Raw genomic sequence first — 10666 nt, forward strand, 5'->3', positions numbered from 1 at the left:
CTCCTCCCAAGACAATAGTAAAATCGTGTATGAGGAAGATGATGAGAGTGACCTTGAAGAAGAGGACTTGGCCCTGCTTGCCTCAAAATTTAATAAATTTTTCAAGAGGAAAAGATCCCATAGCACTAGTAGAAAGAGTCATCCAGTGGATATACGATCAACAATAGGAAAATCTTCGTCTAAATCCAAGGAAGATACCGAGTGCTTCAACTGTGGTGGAAAAGGGCATTATTCCACTGTTTGTCCCTCCAAACCAAAATCTAAAGGTACACAAAGACCTAAGTCTAAGGCAAAAATCATGGCTGCAAAAGTCACGTGGGATGATGACTCAGATAAGTCAGAAAATGAGGAATAAAAATCATCGGATTCTGATGACTATAAAACTCTTTGAATCCTTATGGCCTCCACCACAGTCTCCATCCCAGATGAGGATGAAATTGAAGAGGGACTGAATTCTAGAAATCAGAATCACCCTTAAGATGCCTCTTCCTCTGATGAGGAAAGAAAATATGAGGATGACGATGAACTTGAACTTCAATCAACATTTGATCAATTGTTCATCAGTCATGTAAAACTGATCAAGAAACATGATCAAGAAAAACTCCAAAAAGAACAGTAGCAGATTAAATATGATCAAGTCTGTGAGGAAAAACGCTCCTTAAGGCTTCAATTAGAAGACATTAAGATTCAACTCGCAACAGCCTTGGAAATACAGTCTAGCATGCTCTCTGTGTCTGAGACAACCTCGAATGAGAAATATGAGATACTAAAAAATCTTCAACATTTCAAGAATCTTATTTCCATGGCAAACTCCACAATAGCCCGCCAAAACTTAAAATTAGCAAATCTTCGTGATGACAACAAAGTTCTTAAGTTTGACATCAATGAACTACAAAATCAAAAGACTAGACTTGAGCATAACTACGCTCACGGAAGCTTGGAGTTACAAAAACTTCTAGGAGTTTAAAAATCCTATGGGGATAAAGGAGGCCTGGGCTATGATAGGTATACTTCTACATCACCTCCATCTCCCACTATGTTTGTTCATGGAGAGTCATCAAACACTAAGAAAAACTCTAAGAAAGTTATCACATGCAATTTCTATAGTGGAATGGGTCACATGAAATTTGAATGCATCGAGTTCAAGACCATTTACCACACAACCTCACAGACCCCTATTGGCAAATCATTATCAATTAAAAAGAAGCATGATAAATGAAAGTCTCCTCTGCAAAACAAAGTTGAAAATGCTAAGAAAGAAGAGTTTCCAAAGTGGAAGGGAATAAAGAATTCATCACCTCCCAAACAAAACAACAATATTGGGGAACTCTTCAAACAGATTGCTCGCCTGAACCTAAAAGCTAAAGAACTTGCTGAATCAAGTAGAGGCAATCAAGGTGGAAGAAGGTATCCAAAGAAAAATTCACCTTCAAGATCACCCAAGAAGAGTAGGTCCCCTAAGAAGACTTACCTATTCAGGAGAAAACTGAGTCGAAAAGAAAAATTCATTCCCCTCCTAAATGTATCCTCAACCCCCCAAGATGACTTTACAATGGAAAATAAAAAATGGGGATAACAAGTGCCCCTTTAATTCACACAGCCCTCAAGGTTGAAAATTTTTCGCGATGGTATCTTGATAGTGGTTGTTCCCGACACATGATGGGTGACCGAACTCAATTTAGCCACTTGGTTGATTTTGACGGAAGGTCAGTCACCTTTGGTGATGGTAGCACAGCTAGGATTTTTGGACGAAGAACTGTCAGTGGTCTTGGATTGACCACGGTGGAAAATGTGTTGTGCGTTGATGGTTTGAAACATAATCTTCTTAGCATATCCCAAATATGCGACAAAGACCACCGGGTGAGTTTCAATCGTGAAGTCTGCGAGATCTCTACCCCTAACGGTAACATTATTATGAAAGGCCTTCACACTTTTTATAATTGTTATGTTATCGAAAACACAAGAGAAAGCACCGTCTCTTGTGTGAGCAACGTGGCTCAAGTTGATGAAGTCCAGTTGTGGCATCAACGACTCGATCATGTTCACTACAAGAACTTGTTTCAACTTGCCTCAAAAGGCTTAGTTAGAGGATTACCCAAGTTGGGTAAACAAGCAAGAGATGTCTTTGGGGAGTGTCAAATTGGTAAACAAATTCGAAGTACTCAAAAAAAGACAACGACTCTTGCAACCTCAAAACCCTAGTTCTTTTACACATGGACCTTGTGGGCCCCACTTAAGTATGAAGTCTAGGTGGTAAGAGACATTTCTTGGTGATATTTGATGATTACTCGAGATTCACCTGGGTTGTTTTCTTAAGAGAAAAATCTGATACTTTTGATGAGTTCAAAAAGATCAATAAGCATATCTAAACAGAAAAAGAATCTGTCGTAGGTAGAATTAGAATGGTGGAGGGTTTGAGGATAGTCGTTTACATAATTCTGTGATGAAAATGGAATCCGACATGAATTCTCAGCTCCTAAGACCCCTCAGCAAAATATTGTTGCTAAGAGGAAAAATCGCGTTCTTCAGGAAATGGCCACAGTCATGTTGCATAGTAAAAATCTTCCCAAAAGTCTGTGGGCTGAAGCTTTAAGTACTGCCTGCCACATTATTAATCGAGTGTATCTTCAAGCAGGCTTAAATAAAACAGCTTATGAACTATGGAACGACAAAACTCTCAGTGTCAAGCACTTCAGAGTCTTTGGTAGTAAATGTTATATCTTAAAAGACTGTGAACACTTGGAAAGTTTGATTCAAAGAGCGACCAAGCAATCTTTCTGGGATATTCTTCAAATAGTCGTGCTTTTCGAGTCTTTAATCAGAGGACCTCATCCATCCAAGAATCCATAAATGTGGTAATTGATGATCAACCCATCAAAGACAATGGTCCTTCTGATCCAGAGGTTGAGGACGAGGGTATATTCCCAACTCCATCCACACCTCCCTCAACATCTCAGTGTCAGGAAACATTACCTGTAATCAAGGATCATCCCGCCAGTCAGATCCTTGGAGATCCTAAAATAGGTGTCAAGACCTGGAGACAACTTGAGATGTTGAACAGTCATCTCTGCTTCACATCTAAGATGGAGCCAAAAATGTTGATGAAGCCCTCACTGATGAATATTGGCTTCATGCCATGCAGAAGGAACTTCTTTAATTTACTCGAAATCAGGTGTAGTACTTAGTACCAAGGCCAACTGACAAGAATGTTATCGGAACCAAATGGATATACAAAAATAAGTCTGATGAACTTGACAATGTTGTATGAAATAAAGCTCGTCTAGTGGCTCAGGGATATTTTCAGATTGAGGGTGTTGATTTTGATGAAACATTTGCCCCTGTTGCTAGACTAGAGTCGATTCGGATTTTGATGTCCATAACATGCTCCGTGAAATTTAAACTATTTCAGATAGATGTCAAGAGTGCGTTTCTGAATGGCATTTTAGATGAGGAAGTATATGTTGAACAACCCAAGGGTTTCATTGACCCTAAGCATCCTCACAAAGTTTTCAGACTAAAGAAGGCACTCTACGACCTTAAACAAGTCCCTCGAGCTTGGATGAACGGTTGACTCAATTCTGGATCAACCATAACTATACTAGGGGTAGTGTTGATCAAACACTATTTGTTCAAAAAGTCAAGGGTCACACCCTTATTGCCCAGATCTATGTGGACGACATTGTGTTCGGATCTACAAATGAAGAGATGGCTCACAAGTTTGCCCACTTGATGCAATCTGAATTTGAAATGAGTATGGTGGGTAAGCTCAATTTCTTCTTGGGGTTGCAGGTTAAACAGCTCAAGGATGGTATGTTTGTCTCCCAGACTAAGTATGCACGAGAATTGGTAGATCACTTTGGTCTTCAGTCTGGACGAATTCACCATACCCCTATGAGCACCACACTTAAACTTTCTAAAGGTCTATTTGGTAAAAGTGTGGATCAGCACCTCTATAGGAGTATGATTGGCAGTCTCTTCTACTTAACAACCAGTCGATAGGACATTTCCTATTTTGTTGGAGCCTGTGCCCGTTTTCAAATCGATCCTAAGGAATCACATCTCACGGCTGTCAAATGGATCATTCGCTATATAGCTGGCACCTCCGAGTATGGTCTCTGGTACCCTTTTGATTCATCCTCTATTATAGCTGGGTACTCTAATGCCGATTGGGCCAAAAATGTTGATGGTCGAAAATCCACTAGTGGTGGTTGTTTTTATGTTGGTAACTGTCTCGTTGCTTGGCAAAACAAGAAACAGAATTCCATTTCTCTATCCACCGCTGAGGCTGAATACATGCTGCTGAAAGCTGTTGTGCACAACTTCTGTGGATGAAGCAAATGCTTTCGGACTATGGGTTACCTCAAGATATGATGAGCTTGTTTGGTGACAACATTAGTGCCATCAATATTTCTCGAAACCCTGTCCAACACTCTTGGACTAAACATATCGACATTCGCCATCACTTCATACGTGAACTTGTTGAAGATCATGTTATATCTCTCGAATATGTTCCAACCGAGCGTCAAGTTGCCGATATTCTCACAAAACTTTTGGATTGATGCGGTTTGAACACCTTCAAAATTCCATTGGGGTGTTCTCCCTGTGAGCCCCCGATTCACGATTTTGGCAGAGTACTCGATAGCACTCCCGAAAATTCCAATTTCTGGATTTTCGCCCACTATGGGTACTTTTGAGTCCTATGACTCATTTTTTAGGCTTACTAGTTACATCCTAGGTTTTTGACCTCTCTCTGTTGCCACATGCTTATTGGTAGTATGGTCAGACAAAGGCACCGTCGTTTGAATCTGACAAAATTATGAAAATTGGTATATTTGGGTTCCTAGACCCATCATACGTTGGTTTTTGCCCCTTTGGCGTCTTCACTGAAAATTTTCTTGCAAATTCTTTATCTTTCAAATTTTTGATCGAATCTCGTCACGACACATTTTTGTAAAAATTCTTGATGATGCTTAACGAACGAGAGTTGGGGGATGTACAATACCTTTTTCTCTAAGTAAACACCTTGGGGAATTAAAAAAAAATTACAAAAAAAAAATTTTGGCATTTTTTTTCATCACGGCAGCACCGTGCCCATGCACGGCGGCTCAACGGCACCATGCTACAGTGATGGTGGCACCAACAACACTTTATAAAATGCCTATTTTGCTATTTTTTCTTCATTTTTTCTTACTCACTTTGTTCTTCACTCCTCCTCCTTAGCTACTCTCTCTAGGTATCATCTCTCTCTCTCTTTCTATCTATTTTCATCATTTCCCTCTTCTCCATCATCATATTCACACCATGGTCTTCATATGGATTCTTCTTTCCATTTGTTCCATCACCCTAATGGCCCTCTTGATGGCCAAAAAAGGTACTAATCCACCTCTTTGATGCTCATCCTGGGCCAAGAAAGGAAAGACCGCGGCTTCTTCTTCTCATCGCTCCCCGACACCGCCCTCATCTTCACCATCTCTTGATGATGCTTCGGACTCGGGAGGAGACATATCACCGGAGCATGCACATTATCTCTCTCGTTGTATTGCATTCAAGAATTGCCCCGTCATATGCGAACTTACCATTCAAGAACCACGACTCTCAAGTGTGGTATACTTGATATGCTTGATAGAGTGGAATGGGACGAGTTGCTCAACTTCAGAGGTGACACCTAGCCCATGCTCGTGATGAATTTCTATGCCAGTGTAACGAAATCCACATAAAATCCTCCATCCTTAGTAGTTACGGCGTTTCATCTTCGTCCTCCCATTTCCACTGTGGTGACTCCCCATACCATTGGTTGCATTTTAGGGATTCCAGTCACCGATGAACCAATGCCTAAGCCGAACCCCGATCCATCAATTTGCCATGATCAACTTCAACACGTACTCGGTGGCCCTATCAATCGGCTTCGTTGGGCTAGTAATGGTGCCCTTCGTGTAACAAGTCTGCGTACTCCATTACGTATCTTTCATCAGATTTTGGTGCGCAACCTCTATCCTCAGGCTGGCAACTTCACCAAATTTGCCGCACACCAATATGACATCTTATACTGTGTGGCCTCAGGTATACCTGTGTGCTTACCAACACTTATACTTCAGTATATTGTAACTATACTTCAACCCCACTCCAAAAGAGGTCTAGGTTTTGGTCACCTCATTTCTCAGCTCGCCCTTGACTGTCAACTTCTTGTCGGTCTCCCTCATATGATTTTGGCAAAGACTTTTGGCAATGCTAACCTGGCACGATTGCTCCGATTACCTACTGAGACACCTATGTCGCCATCTTCCCCTTCCTCAGAAGAGGAGCCCCAACCTCGTCATGATACTTCAGAACGTCCACTAGCAGCATTGGACATGAATTTGATATCGAGGCTCGTTTGTCTCGTATTGAACGTCAGCAACAGGCCCTTGGTGAGCAACAACACCGTATACTCCTGAACCAAGAGCGGATGGAACGTAATGTTGAATCCCGTATGAAGAAGATCCAGTGCTACCTTCGTCGTCTCATTCAATCATGTGGTCCCATGGCCCCTTCTCCCGATGAGAGCCCTACTTCCTCCGGTGCCTCTGGTGATGTTTAGGTCACTCCGGAGATGTTAGAGTCTAGGCTTAGTGTGTTTTGAGTCGTAGAAGGCTTGTCTGTTTGGTTGAGTCCTGTTCATGTACCTTGACTCACATTTTGTAATTCAGACAGTTCTATATAAGTTTAATAGTAAAATCTTTTGGTTATGTTTCTTGTGCAATGGCTCGATTATTTGCATATCATTTATTTTTGTGCACATTCATATGCATGTGTTGACATTGTTTTATTCAGTTATATATCTTGTGTGTCATTCCACATGCCATGCCCATGCTTAATAGTCATATTATATTTGGCATGTCTCTATATGCTTCTGCCATGCATCTTGCTCTGATAGTCATATTAATTGCGTATATGTATCTTATCCCCTGTGTTTATTGGTATATATTTTGTATTGTCATTGGGTTGATTACGTCATTTGTCAAATACTGACAAAAAGGGGGAGAATGTTGTTTCTACCCGTGTGTACTGTCTCAATTGACTTTTACAGGTAAAACATTCAGAGGGAGCAGTACCAAAGGGGGTGCGAAGCAGTTAGAATCTTAGGTTTTTATTTTTAAACACTTTTGTAAGATTCTAATCTGGTGTAAGTCGTGTTGGTCAGTCTGAAAATATTTTCCAGTCTTTTTGGTCTACTTTAAGGTTTTGTCTCGTAATTGACAAAGGAGAGGATTGTTAATTCCATATTTTTTCAATTACAAGACATATGTTGAGTGTCGGATTGATTTACCATTGAAGATTAATGAAGACTCCGGTAAAGCTTCTCAACCGCATATGGCTTGACAAAAACCTCCATTATGTGTACAAGAAGCCCAAAAGGTAATGAGACCACCCAAAATCATTTCCAACATTTAGATGAACGATAGGTTGACCCATAACTTTTAGGGAAACTCGTTCTTTGACCCATTCTATCATCGGACTTTTCGGGAATCAAATGGCCATAGAGGGGACATTAAAGTTTTGACCACCCTAAATCCATTTTCGATCCTTGGTGCTTTATAAGTGTCATTATAGTGACAAGATGAAGATGTCACTCTCAAGGATATGAAAGAACTCAACACTACATCGTGGTAGATCGAGTCGAGTCCTTGTGAGTATGATTTGTTGTTAGATTTCTTTTTTCTTCAACCAAAAAGAAGTTTCTTGGTTTCATCCTAAAACCAAGCTCTTGAGAAGAGTTGATGACTCTACTCAAGAGAACAAGGTTCTAAGTTTTTCAAAGAACAAAACTTAGTATTTGGATGAGATGGTATCTCTTTTGAACAAATCGGTTTGGGGATTCTATCGATAGAAAAATCCCATTTCGAGAGAAAGTCATTTTTTTGATCTTAAGGTTTAGAATTTTTCCTAGGCTTAAAAAATTTTGTGTAAGGTTTCGAGGTGAACCATAAACCTCCATTTTGATATTGGAACCCAAGACCCGAGAGTAGGGTACTTGGTAGTGGATGTAGGCAAGTTGCCGAACCACTATAAATCGTGTGTTTCCTTTACGATTATGCTCTAAGCGTTAATTTATATGAATGCAACTACTTGCTCATCAACTGCTTGATAAATTGCCTATCTTGTGATGTATGATGTATGATGTATGATGTAGGCCTTAGCTCAAAAGATATGATTTTTGTACATCTCTAAGTTGTATACATTTTAGTATAATTAAGAAACTTGAAACTTCGTGGGGTGATTTGTAGGCTTAAATTTTAATTAACCTATTCACCCCCCTCTAGGTTTAGACATGGTACAAAGCCCGTAATTTCAGATTAGTCAGTGATTACTAACAATATATAGTAGTCGAACGTTCTAACATATCAAAAAGAGATCCATTGCTTATGATCACGTCAAACGACCAGCCTGAGGTAGATAAATGATCCCGTAAGTATGGTAAACAACGACCAGCCACAAAATCAGGAACTAATCCTTTATTATGAAACATCATGTGCCGACTAGGAGCGATCCAGTCGTGAATCCCAACTATTTAATTTTACTACTCCACCATTATGTATTATGTATCTGTTGCCTTATTTTGATATATAAAATGAAATGCATGTTTAATGTTTTCATTTGGTCATTAGATTTGTATAAAAAGAAAATGCTATAGTGGGAAATATTTATTGATGTAATGTGAGTTTTAAAATATTTAGTTGCTCATCCCTGGTTATATGTATCAGTTAATCGTAGTTTCTTTTGTAAAACTTTGCATATTTTAAAATGATTTATTATGTTTATTCGTTCATATCAGGAGAGGTTACTGGCGGAAATTGTTTGTTTCCCTAGTAGGTAACCATTATTATTCACTCTTTCCTTCTCCATTTTTTTAGTTTCAAATTCAGAGCTTGACGAGGCATGTATAGAGCATGAGTGAGGATTATCTGGTGGGTCAGATAGATGACCAAAGTCCTTTTCATGGTAAGCACTGGGCTATACCTAGTGGTGTCAGATTGTCCAGATAGTAATATAGATTTTGGTTTTGAGCGTTAAGAATTTTGTTGGAGTGAGGAATTTCTGTTTAATTGTGTATATAACTTCTTCTTCCTCATTCTGATTTTCGTACGTTATTAGATATATATAGGCTTCTGCTAGTATTATATTTTAATATATATATATATATATATATATATATATATATATATGCAGGATAATGTATGTCGTTTATCAGGTGCAGATTGAATGCTTTGGAATGCTAACATAAACAGAGGAAACCATACCAAAAGTTTGAGGTGCAACCTAGTGCCTCGAGATCTGACATAAGGCTTTGTGTTAGAGCTTGGCAGGACGCCACAAAATAACTCAATATACCTCTCGAATATTGACTTTTACAAAACCCATTCACAATTCAAACTTATTTTGTGAGTTTCACCAAACCATGGTCACCTTACTGATCATTGCGTCATTCTTTGTCATGTCGTTCAATACCTAATCAAAGCCAAATGTTACTACCAACCTTTTACCCACTTACCAACCTCCTCAGACTTTGAATATGGTATCCAACACCCAATTCCTATCTGACCTAGTCCTTCTCATCTGTGCGATCAATCTTCAACTACCTAATTTCTTTCTTAATAAAATAACAATCCCCAATGAAATTCTCACAATCAACTGTGAACCATTCAACCTAACTTCAGATAAAATTTACTATTTATCCCTACCTTGTTATGATAACCCTATTTTCATCAATTACCTTCCAACTCATATGAACCCAGAAGAATCATTTTTTTAGAAGATGAAAATCCTTATCTATTGGTTAAAGAACATGAATCTTTCTTCATCTCTTGCAATAAATTTGAACATATGACTTAGGAAGAAAAAACCTTTAAAATACCTATACTTGATATTGATAATTACACAGCATTGGCCAAGGGAGAGGAATTAGAGTTGATCATGAAAATCTTAAAAGAATGCAAGAATCTGAAGAAGAAGTTCAAGATTGGTAAGCCACCGTAGAATCTTTCAACATTGCTTAGATGTTCCCTAAAAATCATAATACCTCAGTCCCATTGATTGGAAACAATATCCCGGAGCTTCAGTCTGTAATCAAGCCCATTGTGGTTACTTGTCTCTAGTTTTTCATGAATTTTTTTAATCCATTTTTTTATCGAGTCTACAATGTCATGTTTGTTTTAGATCAAGTCTAGCCTTTTTATTTTTGTTGTGTCGAGTTAGTTTATTGAGTTTGCAATGGTGTTTGTTGCCCCCATATTAATTTAATTGAATAAAAAAAAATTCGAAGTACCTCGAATGTATTAACGAATTAACTAATAATCTAGCTTTATGAGAAGATCTTTTAACAAGGAATCTCCTCCCGAATTAATCGAATTACTTGAACAATAAGATAAATATCGGGCTCAACCTCTAAATAGAGTAAGCAGAGGTCATCAACCTTGAAGCAAAATCCCCAAAAAATTTAGATTAGAACCAACTTATCCCTAGCGGAACACAAGGCGATAACGAACTTATTCAGAAATTCAAAAGACTTGTTTGCGTGGTCATATGAATATATGTTGGCATAAGCTTGGGTGTTGTTCAACACGGAATAAATATTCATCCAATGAAACAAAAAAATCACATATGCTAGAATAGACTCGTATGACCAAAG

This window comes from Akebia trifoliata, chromosome 4 (assembly GCF_017979445.1).
Source record: "Akebia trifoliata isolate Shusen 1 chromosome 4, ASM1797944v1, whole genome shotgun sequence".
Taxonomy (NCBI): Eukaryota; Viridiplantae; Streptophyta; class Magnoliopsida; order Ranunculales; family Lardizabalaceae; genus Akebia; species Akebia trifoliata.